This window comes from Theropithecus gelada, chromosome 10 (genome assembly GCF_003255815.1).
Source record: "Theropithecus gelada isolate Dixy chromosome 10, Tgel_1.0, whole genome shotgun sequence".
Classification (NCBI taxonomy): Eukaryota; Metazoa; Chordata; class Mammalia; order Primates; family Cercopithecidae; genus Theropithecus; species Theropithecus gelada.
Genome location: NC_037678.1, coordinates 37283113 through 37305710, shown reverse-complemented (window position 1 = coordinate 37305710; position 22598 = coordinate 37283113). Strand labels below are relative to the sequence as shown.

The 22598-nt window shown below is 36.2% G+C and overlaps 1 pseudogene; it reads right to left on the bottom strand.

Annotated features, from left to right (window-relative positions):
• LOC112632431 overlaps positions 1-22598 on the bottom strand; it is a 66895-nt pseudogene that overhangs the window by 33946 nt on the left and 10351 nt on the right.

Below are 22598 nucleotides of genomic sequence, written 5' to 3'. Positions count from 1 at the left end.
GTTGAGGTCTCAGTCCTGTAAGTGAGGCCATCCTATTCCACTCAGCCTTAGCTGACCCAGTGGAGACATCCTAAAGAATTCTGAGCAATATTTAATATGTATTATTTTGAGCCATTAAATTTTAAGGTGGTGTGTTATTCAGCAAAAGACAAATAAGTAATAACCTATAGTCTTTACAAAGTAATTACAAACATAGTCTTACTTTTCAGTGTCTTCATTACTGAATTAATAATTTCTCAAGATTACTAACTCATTAATTCCTTTGCTTACTTTATAACCAGAAATTTTTAATCTTGGTTTTTTTCTCACTACTTACAACTGACATAAATTATCACAGAGTTGGTGGTATCTACCTAGGATTAGGGGATTATTTCTCTAAATACTTTCTACTTATTTAGGCCTGGAAGAACTTCCTGTTAGGAAGAGATCAGAGCCAGGAGGTGTGCTGTGGTGCATTTTGCAGAGTCCAGAGGTCCTGGTTCTTAGTTTCTTGGCTTCAGAAAGCAAGGCATGGCACAAATGACACAGCACCCTTACAGGCTAGAGACGGCTGCTTTTGGTGCTAGACTATTCTTAAGGAATGAATGCCTATTTTTAAGAACAATTGCCTAATCTCTTGCTACTCAAAGTGTAGTTCCCAGACTAGCAACATTGGCATCACCCCGGAGCTTGTTAGAACTGCAGAATTTCAGACTCCTCCATAGACCGACAGAATCCGAATCTGTACGATAGTAAGATCCTCAGGTGACTATATGCACGTGAAAGCTTGGGGAACATTGGCTTATCCCTTGTTCAAAAGTATATAGGTTATTATATAAAACATTCCCTTAAAATCATCCAACGCTGCTAACAGAGGTTTTGTGGTTCCCCAAACTGAGCCCCTCTTATGTTGCCAGCAATCATATGAAATAAATGTGCTTTGTGCACCACCTGAAGTTTGACAACTGCAGACTTACTAGGTTGAATCCTATGAAGTTGCGTAGGTTCTGTTGTTTGTGACTAATAAAATAGCAATTTTTTTGAGAAGCGTGATACGGTATAGAGAACACAGGCCTTGGAGCCATACTAATCCATGTTAAAGCCCTAATTTTTTGACCTTACAGTACCGTGACCTTGGGAAAAATTACTCTGTCTCCTTGAATCTCAATTTTGTCTCACTTGGAAAATATGGATAACAATAGTTTATTCATATTGTTCTAAGTAGATTCAATAAGAAAATATATGTAATTATGCTTAATTTAATGAGTGGTTCATAGTAGATCCTACATACATACATGTTTTTTGTGTGACTATGCTTTGCTGCCAAACTGAAATAGACAATTAAGACAATTACATGAATAAAAAATGACTATTTGGGAATTCTAAGTTGCTGGTCTAAAGGTTTTAAGAGGGGAATTGATATTTTGGATTCTCAAGGATACAATTGATACAACCATGCTCTCTTACTTGCCCTTTTGGGATATATGGTTTCTACTCAGTTACTTTCCCGGATGGTTCAAAAGTGTGCCCTATTTGTCTGAAAGAACTGTATTGCTTACCTGTCCTCTTTCTTTTTTCCAACTTCAGCAATGTGACCTTTTAGTGGGTTAACAATGAGCTCACAAAAGGATTTACACTGCCAGCTGTAGATTCGGATAAACAGATTTGTATTAATCCAGTGAGTAATTGGGAACATTTCATCTAATAAGGCATTTTGCTTAGATCATGCCAACTGACCTAGGTAGATAAAAGATATGCTGTATCATCTGCTTAGGGGAGTAAATTTGATTGTGAACATACTTCTGCAGTGTCCTACTATATCACAAAGGAAAAATTGGGAAGTTGGGGCTGACCTGAGGGCCACTACAATTTCAACTGGATTAATGTCCCACTGAGATCTTCAAACACTATTTCTCAGAGGCTAGTTGCAAGCATTACTAGAGCAATTACATTTCATATTAGACTGTTCTAATTTATGTCATTTTATGCTAGGAATAAACTAAAATTGTCTATTCATTTTAAAATTTAAACAGACTTGAAATATAGCAAAAGGGAACCTTCTTATGTCAGCCATTCTAACAGATCTGACTGAGTGACATGTTAAGGAAGGTAAAGTCAGGAAAAAGATGTAAATCTTAAGAAAAAGGCATGTAGTTTAATTCAAAATGTCTCTATTTCTAGAAAATATACTTAGGAAAGCAAGGGAATATGAACATCAGTATCAAGCAGGACTACAGATTGGTGTGGTTGTACCTAATGTGAAATATTGTATTATTTATCATCAACTACATTTTCCATAGGCTTCTAGTAACATAATACCTGTATAAATATGAACTTTGGATCTATAATTCAATTATATTTACCATAAGCCTTGTTTAAAGCATTTACTACTTTAGAACTCATGAAAGCAATATAAATCTAGTTTTATTGATGAAGCAGGCCTCTAATTACTCGAAAAGTCCTTAATAGAAAGATGTCACCATGACAAACATATGGGAGTATAAACTGGTTATATAAAATGTGTTATTTACCAAGAGAAAAGTGTTATCTAAAACTTCAATTTCTGCAGGTGAAAAAATGTAAAAAGGCACCTACATTCATATGCTCTGAAAGGACATTGAAACTTTTTAAAATTACTACCAAGGGAGCCATAGCATATCAAGATCTGACTTGCTAGAGCCCAAATTTAAGTTTATCCTCACATTCTGGCCTATATAATAAAGAGATAGATTGTATAGTTGTTGGCAGTGAATTGGATCAGAGCCATGCTGTATAAATTGAGAATGAACAGAGAAATTACTTACAGAGAAAAAACCATAACAAGGCAACAAATAAATGGCCCTTTAAAGTACCCATGAACACCATTAAATACTATTATTTGGTTCTTATTTTTGGATGTATTACAGACACAGGAGTGAGTACCCAGTTTAGTCCAATCAGCTTCTTTTCTAGATGAGAAAGTCAAGATTTAGAGTAGTTAGAAGCCCAATATCCCAATATAATTTGAGTCCTGGGTTCTACTCTTGGTTCTCAAATTGACTTCAGCATTTTGTCTTTTTTTGCTAAAACTCACAGATAATAACAACTACTTTGTATTTGTATTAATCCAGTGAGTAATTGGGAACATTTCATCTAATAAGGCATGGACCCTTATTATGGACCCTTGAGTTTTCTCATGTTGGTAAATTATGGACCCTTGAGTTTTCTCATGTTGTTGCTATTGAAATATACCAGTTTCACAATTTTTCTCATATTCACATAAAACTTATTTTAATATTTATATTGTTAACAATGAAATTTGCATTTTAACTTATAAAAATATCATAGAAGTTGCAGATCTGATCATCTGTGTGATTTCTAATAGTAAGCACAAAATAATTGCAATACGTTTAACATGAAAAGATTATCTTTTTACTGTCTGTAGTCATGTTAGGTAGCTCACTTTGTGAAATACTGTTCTCTATTTCTCCCTCTAACAAATATTTATTGAACTGCTTCTGATTACAACACACTGTTAGAAGGTAAGTTGGAAAATACATAAAGTCGAATAAAATATTATTTAGGTTTAAACAGAAGCTTAACGTTTACTAGAAAATAGAGGCATGTACACAAATGGCAAAAAAGAGAATACCCAGAGGAATGGGGGAAAGTACTGAGTTGAAGCTTAACTTGACAGTAACCACCCTCAAGGTTATAAATTCGATCACTGCCCATCCAGTCTGTGAATTTCTCACACTCTGCAAAGTGATGCCAAAAACTAAACTATGGAAATTGGAATAAATGGTAATTGCAGTTATTCCCTAAAGGACAATTGTGGAAAACGAAGTGTCCTTTTAACCTTTATATCTATTTTGAACTCAGTTTCAATCCTTTCTCAATCCATAGTTTTATGTAGCTATGCTTATTGCACTGTAGATGTATGACATTAGGTTCCCTTAGGATAAATGATATTCTACAGAGAAATACAATCAGGAGAAAAGAGAACTGTCTGTCAGCTGCAAGCCAAAAATTGTGTCCAAGTTCCAGGACTCCATTAGGGAAACTCTCACTTTGGGCACAAAATCCTGTTTCTGGAGCCATCAATGTTTTTAATTAAAAACAAGCAGTCCATATCCATCAAGGTTGGAAAATATTAATCCTTTGCATGTTGATTTATTAAGATGGAACTTCATAAATATTTACTAAAATGACAAGGAAATTGTTTTGCATCAAAAAATTCCTGTATTCTGACTCAGCCGGGTCCCGGACTGTTTTTCAACCTTTAGAGAAAGTGGATGTGACATGATACATCTTGTTGCAAGAGAATGTGCTTTCCACTTAGTGTCCAAAATAAACGTAGACACAAAATTAGTCCTGTTCCCACATAGAGAGCAAGGGGTCTTTATTGCCTCAGAAAACTCAAGGGACGCATGAGCCCTGTTTACCCTGTGGTACACCTCTCTCATAGGAGTATGAATGTGGGAATGGATGGGAAAGTACTTCGTCCTTTTTAACTCTTCTCCATCAGGGTTTCTTTGATTAATTTCACGAGCACTTCTGCCTGAATAGAGCCATGAAATAAACCAAGACATTAGGGACTTTGAACATGCTGGGAGCTATAGAAAGTGGAAATAAGCTTCACTATATACACATCATGGACCTAGGGAAGAAAACCTTCCATGGATCCTATAGTCTTCCAAAAGAGGTTGCTGAGAGAGAGAGAGAGTAAAGGAGTGAGAGAGAGGTGGGCTGGCTCCACCTCTGTCTCACCCTCTGGCTGTGGCAGCAACTGGCTCCCTGAAATTCCCCCAGCATGGATGCCTTACAAACACAGCAGGAACAAAACAGCCATGCTGAGTGCTCCTGGATACAATTGGAAAGTATTGTTTCATTCTAACAGCTGAAGAAGTCACTAATTTTCCTAAGAGCCCTGCTGAATTTACAGATCACTAGAGGAAAGTTCTATATTTGGAAAGATATTTCTAGGCAAATCTCTCATACTATAAAATGCTATATCTATACTTGTTCAAAGAAAGTGACCTTCAGGGCACTGAATGTGTCTCAGTAATTTGCTCAGCTTGTTGTCTGATGGAGCTCACTAGGAACATGTGTATTTCCTAGAGAATGTTCAGAGCAGTTTGTGTGGGGCAGTATCTAGTTATTGTTGTTTTTCTAGCAACAGAATATGTTTTTGTTTTTAATTGTGCAAATAAACCTGGAGACTTTGGCAATGGGCAGATGCTTTATATAAACGTAAGTGTACATCAATATCAATATCAATATCAATATGTACACATCCACTCTGCTGCTCTTTTGTCATCTCTCCACAGCTACAAAGTTTTATTTTCAGTCCACTTCCACATACAGCCTTACAACAGTAGTTACACACCTGCCATTCTATGCATTTTCTAAGAATTACTTATATGCATACAACAAAACCCCCAAAAGAGGAAAAGAAAGAAAGAAAACAGAAGGAAATGAAAAGAAAGAAAGAAAATAGAAACCGAAAAAAGAAAAAGGAAAATAGGAAAGAAGGATATTTCGAATGTTTTTGTTTGCCTCTTTTGTTATTTTGGTACTTATATCTAAAAGCCATTTTTCCTTTTTCAGAGTTTTAAGGGTAGTAGGACCACCATCAAAGACTCTTTTGAATATGAAATCATCAGGAGGCAGAGCCATGTTGAATTCGATCCAAATTCCAAAAGAATGAAATAAGTAGTTGTCTGAGTTATAAAGCTGGTTCCGTTCTATGGGTTATGAGAACAGCCTCTTTAGTTTTCTGTATCCAGACTCCACTGTAAACACCAAAGTCCAGCATGGTGGCTGCTTTGGCAAACATGGTGGCTCTCTCAGCTGGCCTTCCTTAGCACGTCGGGGGCCTGGACCCATAGTGGGGTCAGTTGTCCCTTCTCATGTTCCCACAACATCTCTATCCTAACACATATTATACTTGAATACAAATGTCCATTATTTCCTCTCACTCTAGATTGGAAGTTTCTTGAGGGAACCCTGTGTCCACCTGCCAGAGCATTCCCATAACTCTGTCCTTCAATGTCTTCCTCTCTCTCTCTCCCCAATCATTCTTCTCACACTGAAAACTGAAGACTATACTATCATATTTGAGTTTCTAGATTACATATACTATTGTGAGGAGAGTCTTTAGCTTTTCTCATTTTGATTGAGAAACTTACAAGAGCTTGTCCATCTGTACAAATAAGACCCTGAAATTGCTGTTTAGAAATCACTTTAACCCTGCATCAGCTCTTCCAGTTATGACTGACTAAAGAAATAAAAATCTGGTGTCATTTTATATCATAAAGCCAAGTGTTAGCAAGGGTACAGATAATTGGAAATATACAGCACTGACAAAAGTATAAATCTATACATTGTGGAGAACAATATGACAGTGTCTCTTACAGCTGTATACACAACTATGTGTATGTACAACTACATACGCCTTAAAAGACCCAGTAAGTCTACTTACCAGTTTATTCATGATGAAAACACAATCATGTGAGCTCAAGGAAGTTTGTAAAAAGATGTTTGTTGCTACATTGTTTTTAATATAAATATATTGGGGAAGAAAAATCCCAAGTGCCGGATAAAAAGGCAAATGGTTATGTAAACTATAGGGTATCCATATTCAGTAGCTAGGAAGAGTAGATAGATATGTGTTTAGTAACATGGGAACTTGTCAAAATTATATTGTTGAGAGAACTATAAAAATATGTGTATGATATAAAAATAAACTCATGAACCAATGTATATGTAATAGAAAAATACGGAAATTTACTTATTAATAGACATAACCACATCTAGAGAAGGAGTTGGATTGTGCAGAGGGGACTTTTGTTTTATCTGTAATAGCTAATATTATAGAACAATGCATTTGTGTATCACATATGTAATTAAAATAATTTGTAAAGTTCTAGTTTAAGGTAATTTTTACAAAAAACACAACAAACAATTCTATGCAGTGCAGAATTCCACATTCAGAAGCAGATGAACTGATTTCTGAGCTATCCATTGGGCAGGCAATACACAGGGAAATTTCGTTTGTAGTACCTACTTATCCACCTCCAAAATCCTTCCCCATGTTTATTTCCATTCACTATTCTTTTAGATATCCTAAAGAGCAATTTGGCTCTTTAGGATACATGGGCTTTGTGAATTCTCCTTATAAGTAATTGCATGCACAAATATTTCTACTTCAAAACTACCTGGCCTGTGACTTCTTTCATTAGTTCTTTTGGCATATAACTAGATAGACAACTGAATATTAACTTAGACAAGAGATAAAAGTGTTAATTGCATTACCTCACCCACATAGCAATTGTAACTTTTGACGACCCCTACAATTACAAATGATTAAAAATGAAGGAATTTCATAAATATCAGTGTGTACACCAGGTAGTCTAGTTTATGACATGATTTTAGGAATGAGAAGAAGGCAATGGCTTGCCCAAAGTCACTGTTATAAAATAACTAATATTTAAAATTCAACAGTTTATCATTAATAAGCTTAAAAACCAGAAGCAGAGGCTGGATGCTTTGGCTCATGCCTGTAATACTAGCACTTTGGGAGGCCGAGACAGGTGTATCATGGATCATGAGGTCAAGAGATCGAGACCATCCTGGCCAACATAGTGAAACCCTATCTCTGCTTAAAAAAAATAATACAAATATTAGCTGAATGTGGTGGTGCGCGCTTGTAGTCCCAGCTACTCGGGAGGCTTAGGCAGGAGAATCACTTGAATCCAGGAGGCAGAGGTTGCAATGACCTGAGATCATGCCACTGCACTCCAGCCTGGCAACAGAGTGAGCCTCTCTTTCAAAACAAAACAAAAACAAAAACCCAGAAGCAGAATCCCTGGAGAGAACACTAATTTAATTCAGTCTTCCAAACCTTGGGTCCACAGAATCTCTAAGACATCAAGAATGACAATTAAAGATGGAAAAAAAATTACCTCTTTATTTTCACTAATCTTTAACTGAAATTGTATGTACCCTTCAATTCTTAATGCTAACATTCCTGTGCAACATGCACAGTACCACGAACAGCGACAGTTCATCCCCCTTGGAAATCACAGCTATTTTCAAATCATATTACAGTTGTTGCAAATGTGGTAAAATATTGTTGACTCTCTTGATTATTCTGAAATCACAGTAATTACTAGACTTGCTGCTAAGACCTTTATTTCGTATGCTAATAAAAATGGCTTATTGTGTCACAAATTTGTTGTTTGATATTTTGATAATTATATTACGGTGTAAATGATTCCTTTTTACTTTTAGTTTTAAATATTTTATGCATTTAAAAACGTTCCAAGAAGGAGTTCCATTTGTATCACAATACTGCTAAAGTGATTCATAAACACTAAAAGGTTAGGTTTGAGAACCATTGCTTTACATTGTTATTATGAATTTCATTTTAATAGTCATAATGTCATTATTCACTTAATTTTCACATAGTATGGAGGAAGGACCTAGAAGCAGTTTCCACTAGTAGAAAAGGTAGTTCATATGTGTGGTTTTAGAATTTATGCATGAAGAACAAGGTTCTGACAAGTTGGGGTCATCAAAACACACAGTCCTGTATGTTTACATTTTCTACAAAAGAGGGACCCCAAAGCATTGCAAAGAAGCAGCTGTCAGACACACACTGTAAGCTCAGCCTTTCTTCTCCACCTCACATGTTTACTCTCCACTTCCTTCTCTCTCATACATATTTTCATCATTTAGTTGTCCATGATACTTCCACCATAAGAAGGCAGAAGACAGCAAAACACACTAAGATTGAACAAAAAAATTTAAAATTTTTAGCTTTGAAAAGATACCAGGAAACTAGAATAAAACAGCAGCAGAGAAATATTTTTTCCACTATCCACAGATCCCAAAAAGTTGAGGAAAATTTTCTGAAAGGACTGTGAGCCACATGAGCATCTTCCAAGTATCCAGAGTACTACAAGTCTAGTTGTACTTTCAGACTACTGAGATCTGGAAAAACTTGGATTTCTTTAGCAGTAAAAACCAGTTAGGACTTAGGTCCCCACTCATTCACATAGTCCCTTAATTCCCTTCTCAAACTCATCATATTGCTTATAGGTACTCCCAAGTGAGCTATCTGACACGCCTGTTCAAAAACACTCTGCTGGCTTCAGTTATCTCACATGGGTGGTGTAGCATGAAGGCACTTTCAGTCCTTAAGAGCAAAGTGTTTGGAGCCAAGTGGCTATTTCTATCACCATTTGTGGGCCTGTAAAATGGAATAATAAGAGTACCTGCCTCATAGGGGTCACTGTGAGGTATCAGCGAGGAACTGGCTGTCCAGAACACACCATATTTCCGGGCACATAGCACATAATAAGCATTCAGAGAATGCTAGCTATTGTTATGATTGCTAGTAGGCCGGCCTTATTTTTTCCCCACTTTTTCTGGCTGTCTTTAAGGATGTCTTCCTGAGAAGTCATCTAAGAATCACAGGACTCTAGGACACAGGACTCTAGGAAACCATGGCTGGTTCCTCCATTAAAACACCATCTGTAACCAGGGTGTTACTCTCCAGTCCCCAAGAGGTGCATGTCATTCAGGCCTTGAGTGTTGAATGTCATTGACGAATTGGAATACACTGGCTTCTGCACAGAATATGGATCTTATCATCTGCAGCACTCACTCTGTCTCCTAGGTTCAAAGGCTGTATAACTTTGGGCTCTCTCAAATTATCTTTAAGCATCACTGGAAATCTCTTCTTTGTGTTTCAGGTTTCTCAGTTGTAAAATAGGGGTAGTAGGACCTTCATTCTATGGTGAATGTGGGGAATCTAGCGTCTAAATCAAACTTATCTCTTCTCCTCAAACTTAAGGTATATGCAGGTCTCATCAGATTTCAGGAAACATTCCTGCTTTGTGTAAAGATCATAAGTGCTATAAAGCAAAGTGATTCCTTGTTATCCTTGATGTTCACTTGCCCCACTGATGTGAAAGCAGGGAAGTGCAATCACAGCATTCATTAGACTGAAGTTATGTTTTCCCTGTCTCACCCCAGTGATTAATTTCCCTTTTCCTCATTCACTTTCTATTTGTCTCTCTTTTATAAATGTGCTCTTACTGTGTTTTAGATCCTAAGGCGATGCTATCAAGCCTGACTACGTTCTATTTTCTTGATAATGCCAAACAAAAATGATAAAGATACACGTTAGTTTAAAGCAGAACATTCCAGATATTGAGCTACTGCCAATACAATTTCCTATTTGTTGGTATTCATTTGGGAAATCATTTATCTATAAAAACAATCTGTGTATATAAAGTGTCTTTTCTAAATTTTGTTTTAATATTTCCTATTTCACCTTGAAAGGTTGAAATTTGGTTCTGCAGGCATTTGGCGTTTATTGAGTGCCTCATATATTAAAGAATCTGGTTACGTACAGAGTAGGATGTGCATAGTAAGTAACATTTGCAGAGCACATTGTCATTTACAAAGTACCTTTAATCAGCAGAGTTCTTGTATACCACTTGTTTGCGAAAATACTATTGTCAGTGTTTTGCAGATTATGAAAGTGGGTATCAAAAAAGTTATGAACGTCATTCAAAGTCCATCACAAAACTCATATGTCCCAGAGATGGTTCTCAAGCGTATGTTTTTTGATGTTGTATTTCATGTTCTCTCCTTCCATTGTAGACATTGAGGAATATAGAATACATTAAGAGACAATATATTACATTATATTTCTAATATATTTAACACTTGACATAATAAATTATAACTGAGATTCAGAACAGATTAGCTATAAAATACAAAGGACCAAAACCTTTCTAATAACTTAGAAAGGCTTTGTGGAAAATAAAATTTTATTTCAATTTGAAGGATTATATGTGATTTTCATTGTTAGGTATAATGAAACCTTTCAGGTAGTAATTTTCTTGTTCTAGAGCTTTCAGTACATCAAAGGGTTTCTTCAAAAATAAATGTGATTGGTATAGATTGGGAAGAGCTGTTAACTCTTAGTGTTGTTGCTTCACTTCTAGGTGTCACAGCTGGCCATTGACCAAAAAGAGACTTGGTGATATTTAAATATGTATCAGAGCAGCATTTCTCTAGACTTGGCACAATTCAGAGGTTGTTCAGCCTTTCGCCCATCACCCCAAGCCACAGTCCTCATCCCACAGGCTCCTAACTTGTCTTCCCAGCCCCATGTCTACAACCTTATGACTGATCATTTCCATAATACATCATTGGGAAGTACATTTATTTAATACATGTATACCTATAGAATAATACTAAGGTGTCTAGGAAAGGAAGTTGTCTAGGAGAGTAATGATCTGAACAAGCAAATTATGGTTCTTTGCATAATTTAGTGATAACTTACCACATATCCACAGTCCTTCAGCTTATGCATGGAAAATATTGGCCATCACCTTTTATTCTTCCTCTAGTCTTCCTTTCATATAACCCAATGCCTTTTTGCTGTAGAATTAGTCTTCCTTGTTTTTCTTGTTCTTTACTTTTTAGGAATTATTTGGAAACCATTGGAAGCTATATAATTGAGGATGGCTTGACCAGAGTTCTGCTTTAATAATACTTTTCTTACCATTCTACACATTGGTAATGGTAATAGTAATGCTTGTCTGATGAACAGAGGTGTAAGTTCAAGGAAGGAATTGTCATAGGACAAATCCTCTTATGGATATTGTTTATGAGAGAGACACAGTTCTTAGCTAGATGATTAGTAGCAATAACAGAAAGGAAAGGGATACATGTGAAAGACAGTAAAGAAGTGCAGTTTACTTCCTTACATTCTTAAAGATTAGCACTAAATTTATAATGCAGACCTAGTATAGGAAGGACTCTACAGTTTTGAGTCTGTCCAACTGGAGCAGTAGCTTCTTCCAGTTGAGAGCATGAGGAGACAGAATAGCACATGTAAGAAGAAAGTAGATGATTGGTTATAGGCATGTCAAATTTGAGGTGCTGACAGGACATTTATCAGGAGAATGACTGTTGTCCCTTGTAAATAGGGGGAGTGAAAAACATGGTTATTGATTTAGGTTCTTCAGCAGAAGGCATGAATGAAAGATCAACTCTAGAAGGGAAAAGAAAAGACAGCCAAAGGCAGAATGTTGTGTGAAATGGACATTAAATGTAAAGGAGAGGAACATTAAGCATCCAAGTGAGAGTCAGAGAGGTGGCAGGAAGAGGGCAATTCATTGGCCTGGAATCCAGTGAAAAGGGGAATGAACAATGAGATAAATTCTGCAGAGGACAAGGAGGGAATGCACAGGGTTTGTGACTAGGGCTACACTGCGAACCTCTAAAAAGAAGAGTAACATAAGAGCAATGTCGCTTGAAGCACCCCTACCCAGTGTGGAACACAAAATGGTATCTAAAGAACCAGTAAAGGACCCACATGATGTTCTTTCATTTTGAGATATCGAATTGGACTGACATGTGTCTCTTCCTGGCTGTATTCCTTCCACACTATTTCAATACGTTAATAATTGCATCTAATGCCAATCTAACCCTTAACAATTAATTTGCCTAGAACAGGTATTCAGTGTAGAAAAAATGCACTTGATGGCTCATCTGGGATTTGAATTGAAGGATAGCCTCAACCAATAGGAAGCTGAGAGTAACCATGAAGGACTCTAACTCCTTAGAAGCAGAAGGTGATCCAGTTACATGAAATCCTATCCACATGTTGGTATGCTTATTTTCCAGTCATCCACTTTACATCTTCTTACATTTACTTCTTATTCTGTATATACTTAATGTTAGCCAGAAGCAGCAGAGTGGTCACAAAATAGACTCTGTCATTATGTCCCCGAACTCTCTGAACAATATGCTTATTATCAACCATTGAAATTCTATTAAAAGAAAGACCTTGAATGCACCTTTTCATAAAGCCTCAGTGTTCACACATCCTAATGTTCCCATGGAAGTTACTCTTTTTTATTTCTGCAGATAATCTGTCAAAGATGGCAACAGTTTCTACAACTTTCCTTTTGATCTCCTCTACAGGGCTAGAATCCTGAATTAATTTTACCAGGAACAACTATTTAAACATTGCAGTGTTGAACAATAAGCATTGCCCTTTCATTTCTGATTTCCCATATGGGAAATATATATCTTTTCTGCAGTCTGTTAAAAGTTTTGATCAAGTGCATACCACATTACATGTTTGCAGCCACACAGTGGATACATTTTGGCTATTCAAAAATCAATCAACATTTAAAGTATAATTCTATTGCTGAAGTTATTTGAGACAAAGCTGAGACAAAGCCCCAAATGCTCATATACAGCAAAATATAACTTATTAAGTTTCATTTATACATCTAAATATGAGCAAGAACAGGGTTTTAGGTGGCAGATGGGATGCATGCTTTTAGAGTTTGCAATTTCTTCTGGAGATTCTATGATATGCAATCAGTTAAAAGCTTCTGCTTCTGTCTATGAATGTTAGCACGGCTGTAAAGGCTTATTCACAGGCCTGGAATGTCCCACATTCAGGAGAATGTTGCTTGTCAGCTTGATGAAAAAGTTCACCTTCCCTTTGTGAATTATGAGTGCACATAAGCTTTGTCCTGAGGTTAGAGAAAATATCTGAGTCTACTCTGTTTAAATTACTTCTCAAGCATTTAAAGAAAAGCATTAAAAATATCTTGTGGTTGTATGTTGCCATAGGGCACAGTGATGACTTCTTTATAGTCATGTTTATATACGAAAGACATTCATTCATCTGATGTATATTGAATAATAACCATGTGCCAGGAACTCTTCTAAGTATTAGGGTTACAGAGAACAAATTCTTCAAGATCTTGTATAACGCTTTGTCTTTTTGTTTAGAAGGGCAACCTGTCTCTATTTAACTCATTTCATCTTTCCATCAACATCAATTTCTCAATTGCTTTGTTTTCCAATTTTGAGCACTTTTTCCTTTGTAGAAAAGTCTCCCTTGTGTGGATGCCTGGAACTTAATGTCAAAGGGCAAGTGTGTTTTCTGTTTTGGCCATATGCCATTCATCACATGAGCACATCCATATTTCATCTTGGACATCCATAGTAAATGATATAATCAGGCCTTACTGTAACCTTTGGCTCACTTCCAGCTTTGCTGCTTTTTATTTTTCAGTGCAAATTCTCTGGCTTGGCTTATTATGTCTCAGATGTATTCATTTGGACTCATTCTCTCAGAAAGCCTAGGGTCTCAGGGTTGTAGCATCTAAGGCAAATGTTCAGAATTTCCTGTAATGAGCTGATTCTAGCTTCATGATGCTGTTGCTTATTCCTCATGGAGAGTAGTGCCTGCCAGACCATTATTTCTTCACTGAAGTCACTCCCTGGGATTCTATTTGGGAGGGATCACATTCCAGATTTCTATGTGGCATCCGGATGAACCGATTTGAATTTCATGGTTGGGGAAATTTATTCATGAAACCTGGAGTATTGTCTTGATGTTGTCCATTGATCTCTAGTTCTTTGCTGACATTGTAAATAGATACAGTAACCCAGAAGCTATTTCTAATTATATTCTTTGGGGAGGAGTCAGTTGAGAGGAAGAGAAGTGAAACTACACATGCTCATTTAAAACAGCAGAGAGAGCAGAGCTTCTTACTTGATGCCTTTAGGGTGTCACATTTTTCACAGAACAATGATTTGTATGGATCAAGATAACAGGCTGGTAAGTGCTAACATGCCCTACAGTGCAATTTGACTCTGAGGTCTCAAGTGATTTACTTTATTTGTCCCTGTCCTTTTTTATCTCAAATAAGCAAAATAAAATAAATGGGGATACAAAGTTGCCAGGGACGGGATGGAGGATTGGGAGTTACACTGTTTCATAATGGCAGGTGGACTGTCCTACCATTCCAGCTTCCTGACAAGCAGGGAAAACATGGGAACTTTTTTTATTTTATGTACTATATTGAGGGAGTTACCAAATTTAACACCATGAAGTCCTTCATCAGACCTGGAACTTTATTTCTCAAACCCAAATTCTTAAAAATTGTTAGTTATGATGTCAAGTCCAAGTTACTGAGTTAAGGCAAAGATAAATTAAAATGTTATGACAAGTCTCATGTTAATTTAACTATGCTCTCAATAAACTATTCAGCAGGCAGGCAGCAACCACAGCCTGCCAGTTCTTTTAGAGGTGAAAAATCCATATTCCCTGACTGTAAAATAAAATACATAAATGTGTGTGTATGGGTGGACAGTTTTATGCAGGGATCATATGAAATTAGACTGATACACGATGCAAAAATAAACACACAGTCTCAGTTGCGACATGCCACAAATGCCTGACAGCATGCTAATGGGAAAAATAGCCCTTCCTTCCCAGCCATCCACATTCCTTTGTAAAACAAATGGAGAGACAAATGTATGTCTCTCTCAAAAGAGGAAAGGAGATGGGTATGGCAAGAGGAACAGTGGCAGTGGCAAGGCAGAGATGGCAAAGGGAACACTGCATGTGTCAAAATGCCAAAAGAGGAGATCATTCATAAGATGTACGGAAGAAAATTGGGTTACATGGTGATATTTTAAAAAGAAAAGAAAGCAGGCCAGGCGCAGTGGCTCATGCCTGTAACTCCAACATTTTTGGGGGCTGAGGTGGGCAGATCACAAGGTTAGGAGTTCGAGACCAGCCTGGCCAACATGGTGAGACCCCGTCTCTACTAAAAATACAAAAATTAGCTGGTCATGGTGATGCGTGCCTGTAATCCCAGCTACTCAGGAGGCTGAGGTATGAGAATCACTTGAACCCAGGAGGCAGAGGTTGAAGCACTGCACTCCAGCCTGGCGACAGAGCGAGACTCCATTGAAAAAAAAAATAAAAAGGAAGAAAGAGAGAGAGAGAAGAAAGAAAAAGAAAGAAAGACAGAAGGAAGGAAAGAAGAAGAGAGAGAGAAAGAAAAGAAAGAGAAAGAGAGGAAAGAAAGAGAAAGAAAGAAAGAAAAAAGAAAAAGAGAAAAGCAAAACAACTTTACAATTTTCCTTTCTACCTATTATTTCAAATCCATAGAAAAGACTGGATTGACAAAAATTAAGGAGAGAGAGTACATAGTAGCAACATTTGCAGGACACCATGATTGGGTCCTCACTGGGCACAACATGCCTCCAAGGACTGATGTGTGAAATCATTGCTCCTGGGCTGATTTTTCTCCCACAGTTCATACACTTGCTTTCAGATAGGTGCTTCCCTCCCTGTCTCAGCACACAAAAGATGTTCTATACATGTTGGCTTATTAGTTCTGTCTTCTTCACTTTCCAAATTACCTGTCCCAATTAGCTTTCCTCCCTTTTGCCCTTCCTTAATTTACTGTGTCTTAAAAACATCTTCACTTGGGACATTTGAGAAATTTACCTATATTTAAAATTAAATCAAAGATAATTTGTGTAAAGAATACAATCCCTTCAAGTTTTTTTCCCCTCTGCCTGTTCTGTTCCTCTCATGCTTAAGACCCTTTTTAAGTCTTAGGAGATTCCACTCTAATACAATTTTCTCTACCCTCCTTGCAAAGTATATTATGAGGAACTAGAATTAATGTGGCCAAGAGAATAATTTCTGTTTCTTTTTTGTATGGCTTTTGCTACTGTTATCTCTTGCTGAGCTTTGGTGTTGGTGTTTCCTTGTTTTAATTTTCTGGAAATCCTGAGTATGTGCTTACACACTGGCTTCGATTTCCTTTAGCACAGTCTTTGTTAGCTGATATCTAATGGATAGTGTGTGGGGAGGGGCACTGGTGGTGGTAGGGGAGGATTCTTTCCTTCAGTGTGGACCACAGAATGCAGGGAATGCTTGTGTGCTGCCTCATCTGTTTCTCAGTCTTCACCATGGGTGCTCTATACTATGATGTGATCAATGTTCTTTTTTTGGTTTGTTTGATTGATTGACTTTTTAGGTTAAATGTATGTTCCACAATAGAAAAATTATGCATGCCATGACATTTTGTATCTTTAGCTCCATTAGACATCTCTTTTGTATCTACCTAATCATCCCTCACCCTAACCTGATCTACTTTGACTAGCATTAAGGATAAGCTTGGTAATATTGGAGGGGTGTAGGAGGAATGTTTTTCTTTCATGATTTTATTCCCAGTGGTATATAGACTTAGATCCACTAATACAGTCCCAGTCTCACAAAATGACAGTTTGAGCACTAACACTAAGAAGCCATATGGATATGATTTGAATTTGTTCAAACTCCCAGAATACCAGTCTGCACAGCAAATAAGCATATGACAAGATTCTTGGCTTAGTTACTAGATAAATTCCAATTAAATTACAATGTGGTATTTCTATATTCCCAACAGAATGCTTGAAATGCAAAAGACAGTGAACACCAAGCATTGGCAAGGTTTTGAAAGAGATGAAATTCTCATACACTATTGATGGGAATGTAAATTGAAAAATGGATGCAGCTGGAAACCATCATTCTTAGCAAACTATCACAAGAACAGAAAACCAAACACCGCATGTTCTCACTCATAGGTGGGAACTGAACAATGAGATCACTTGGATTCAGGAAGGGGAACATCACACACCGGGGCCTATCATGGGGAGGGGAGAGGGGAGAGGGATTGCATTGGGAGTTATACCTGATGTAAATGACGAGTTGATGGGTGCTGACGAGTTGATGGGTGCAGCACACCAACATGGCACAAGTATACATATGTAACAAACCTGCACGTTATGCACATGTACCCTAGAACTTAAAGTATTATAATAATAATAATAATAATAATAATAATAATAAAAGAAAAATGTCACTTAGGAAAACTATTTAGCAACATCTACCAAGTTGAACATATGCCTATCATTTGACCTAAGAATAGCAGTCTTAGGAGCATGCCCAATAGAAAGACACATTTAATCATGTTATGATGTCCCTATTTATAAAAACCTCAAAGGAGAAACAAACCAAATACTATTTGTTTTATTCACGTGATGAAATACTGTACATCATTAGAACAAACTATTGCTTCAAGCAACAACATGGTTGAATTCAAAAATGAGATCAATAAGAAGCCAGCCAAAAGGGTATATACATTGTGCTTTAAGAAACAGAAAAATATTAATCTGTGTGTTAGAACCAGAATAGTAGTTACTTTTGAAAGGACAGTGTCTGGGAAAGGGTATGAGCGGGTTTCAGGGTTGCTAGTAATGTTCTGCGTCTAGATCTGAGTACTGCTTATATGGCTGTGTTCACTTTGTGTACAATTGTACAGAAAAAGCTAAATAATTATGATTTATATGCCTCTTTGTTGGTATAACAATTTAGCACAAATTTTCCTGAAAGAAAAATTTACCTGAAAATTTCAGTAAAAGTTTACCTGAAAGGAAAAAGAATACAACATTATTGAGATGCTTACTAATCATGTCCACTAACTGTACGTAAAAGAAACTGTTAATGATTTTCTTAGAAAACAGCCTGAATAATGATACCAAGTCTATACACTTTTAATTTAAGTAGGAAACTAGTGAGTAATGCCAATAACCTTTAGATATTTTAAAAATTATGTTTACAAGAACAAGCATGGAGATGCCAAGGCTAACTATATTTTACTCTTTTCAGTGTTTTGGACTAAATTGTTATTTAATTATTTAACTTGTATGTTTTTCCTATTCTGCAGGGAGCAAATTGAAGTAAAAAGATATTTCTTAGCTCAACACTCCTAGAAAGATAGTAGGAACAGGAAAACAGATTAGCCTCATAGTCTCACTGGTTCAGCATAAATTTTCAGAAGTCTAAGGAAGTTACTGTCAAAGGGTACACTAAACCCAAGTACAACATTTTTGTCTGCCAGTGCTGATGCTGTCATCTAAGCAGCTTGTTTTTTATTTCTTAATGCATACATATGATGAGTAAGATAGAATACCTCGGTATTCAAACTATAACACTACTGTTTGATTTACCAAGACAAAAAATAACACTTAGTGGTATATAAATCAGCCAAACATAATCTTTTAGTTTAATCTGATTTAGTTGCAACCACATAGACGTGACAAAAATGAACCCTGCTCGTAAGCAAAAATGACAGTAATTTTAAAAGGGTTTGTAAAACAATTATAAAACACGTAGGAAGAGTCCCAGTCTAACTAAATGATATTTTTTAAAAATGAAGATAAATTTGCTGTTTCTATTAATGAATAGCTGATTGATTGCAAAGATAGATTCCTATTATTAAAGAGACCTGACAATTCCCCTAGACTAATATACAGCAACTGTACTTTTAATTATCTTGATGAGCATATAATTCATGTTTTCCAGAACCGACACATACAAAATGAAAGAATATTTAGAAGGTTAAACGCAGGTCCAAATTTACATAGTAGAGGGATGGTTTATGTTTCTCTCTTCCTGGACCAAATGATAAAGAAGATGTTAGGGCTTATAATCTATCCGGAGTTGTGCTGTCAATTTCAGGTAATCCATTAGTCAATTTTTATTCTGTGTTAACAGCTACGTTTTAGTCAGTCTTTAAAATATGAATCCACTCTCTAATTCCCTGGAACCAGATAATCAAATCATTCAAACAAATCTGAGACCAAGAGTCCATGGACTCCATGTTTTACCCAACTTAAAAAGAAGGGCAATGGCTCTAAATTTATAGTCCTCTAAGTAATTTGGGCTTAATTGGTTGACTCTGTGAGATTTAATTACTCTGTCTCCTTGAAAAAATGACTCTACCACTAATGAAGACTGTGTTTTGCATGTTGTACAAAAGTGTGTGGAGATGCTGAAGTAATGATGTAAGATCATAGCAAGTAACAACTTATTTCCCTATGGCAAGATCTGTGTGGGCCCAAATAAGCATTCCATTAAGATAATTGCAGAAGTTATGAGAAAAACACCTGTGCAAATGAGACTACCAAATGGAGAGCTTAAAGAATGGCAAATTTATTTAGCCATGGAAAGTAAAATATAATAAAATAAATAGTTAAGTGGCAACTCCTAATGATTGTTATGTATGTCAGTGATCTCATTGATATGTATGTCAGTGATCTCATCTGTATATTTGTCATTTTAGTGAAAGTGGCAAATTATATTTATCAAAAATTACTTTAGGGGAGCTTCATTATTTACTCATTCACCCTCTCAAGAAAAAAGGTATTTGTGCTTTACTGAAATAAGTTCCTTGAGAGGAAAATGTCAAATGAGACTTTAATACAACTCTCAAGGAGTTTAAAAAGCATTAGTGGAGAAAGACATCTAGTGTTGCTTTTGGTCTTAGATTTTTGTATTTGTTTGTTTTGTTGTTAATAAGAAGGAAAAAAATAGCAATTTAAAAAATCTATAGGACTAAAGAGAGAGCAGGGATCTGAAGTGAATGGAGTAATCAGATAGGTTTTCATGGAGAAGGAGATAGGAAACAGAGGTTACAGATTCAAAGATCTACGGGGGAGAGGAGAGTGGCCTAAATGAGTAACTGGGTAAACCATTTGTAATATAAAAGGGAGTGGCAGGGACCAAGGAAAACTGGAGAAGGTATATCCTTTTGAAGAGGACAACATCTCCTTAGCTCCAGCTAATTATTACCTTCTAGGGATAAGGACCCTTATGTAATAAACAGAGACTTCTGATTTCTCAAGAGAAGCTACAAAGCTGAAGTTTTATGTGCAATATTCAAACTTTTAAATTTTTTAAAGTGTATTCATGTATGTATATATTATTTATATATCTGTTTTTAAATTCTATAAAATATATATAAACTGATTATATTTCATATATAAACTCACATGCATATATTTGAAGCCCACTTTTGACCTGCAAACCACCAAACCACCTATTTGCAATCTCTGTATTATATCTGGGTCTTTGGAAGATGTTGATGTTACTCTTGATCACCAAGCTGAAGCAGTTTGTCAGGTTGCTCCACAGTTAAGTTACTCTTTTTCCTTCTTTCCAAACTCTACTCTTAAGAAGGAAGTCACTATGTGCAATTCATACTTAAGAAATGGGGAGTTATATTCCATCTTCCTGAATGTATAATATATGCATAATTTATTTGGAAATTTTTGCACTGGAAATTTGTCTATACTTTTCTGCTTATTTATTTATGAAACTATTTTTTATGATACTGCACTGGTGGATGCTGAAAACTGTAAAATTTTAAAAATCTACATAAACTTTAAAGCACAAAGTGAATATTAATGTATGCAACTAAAAAAAAATTAGAACATGAGTGGGTCCCAGAATAGAATGAATACTATGATAACAAAATCTAACTGTGTTAAAATATATGAAATTACTTTACTAAAGAGGTGTGGGTGAGGTGTTGACTTAAATAACTTTAGAAAAGAGTGGAGACTAAGACTAAAGCCAAAAGGAACTGTACATAAGCACAATACTCTAGTTGTTAAAGTTGTTTTTCATGTGAATACTAGCAAACAATTCTGAAAACTCTATACTAAAATTAAACAGCTAAGTAAATGGATTACTGATGGCAAGAGCCAGGTTTCTCATTATCAGAGTGGGAGAAAGCAGACAAGCAAGGAAAGAGGTTAGAATGTTTCATATGTTAACAAATCAGAGTTGGAGACAACAGTATGAACTTATGTTTAGCTTATTATAGATATAGATGATACATATGGGAATATTTATGTGTTCATGTACATTTGTTAGTATACAAGAATATATTTTCTTGCTATGTGCTTAGGGCGTATGACGATGACATCCCAATAGCAACAAGCACATCTACCACCCAGTTTTTGCTTTCCAATACAATCCTCCAATTATGCCTGGGAGAAATGGTTAATTCTAAGACTGGGACATGAATATACCAGATGAACCCAGAGCACCTTGAAGAGCCATAAAATAGTGTTCAAAGCAGGCCAAGCACAGTGACTCATGCCTGTAATCCCAGCACTTTGGAAGCCTAGGTAAGTGGATTGCTTGAGCTCAGGAGTTTGAGACCAGCCTGGGAAACATAGCAAAACCTATCTCTACAAAAAATACAAACATAGTCAGGTATGGTGGTGCACCTGTGGTCCCAGCTGCTTGTGGGGCTGAGATGGGAGGATGGCTTGAGCCCAGGAAGGGGTGGTTGCAGTAAGCTGAGTTTGTGCCACTCTATTGTAACTGGGGTGACAGAGGGAGACCCTGTCTCAAAACGAAAACAAACACACACACCCAAAAAAATGAAAAACTTCAAGACAAAATTACAAAGAAAAGATGTTTGTAGTTTAGACTATGTCAAAGGGACACAGGAATCAACTGAAAGAGCTCCCTATGGCCAAAACTGAAACATTTAAGCAAATAAATAAGTAAATTATTATTATTGATATGAGTTTCTTTTTTAATTGCAATTTTATTAACAGGTCATTCACAGTGAATCACACAGTTTCTTTGTCCATGATTCCTGCAAGAGAGACAATTTAGGATAAAGGTTACATGCAAATGTTCTGTAATCAAACTGCTCAAGTTCAAATTATGGCTCTAATTCTTATGTATCATATTTTCAAATGATTTAATCTATTTGTAGTTCGATTTTCTCATCAAAACCTTGGATACTGAGAAAACATATCAAATGTTAGCCTATAGCGCTGGGCACATTGTAAACACTCATTAATTAAGAACTGCCATTACAAGTTGGTTTGCAATAGGCACTCAGCAAAATTTGCTTTCCCTGTTGTCTAAATTATAA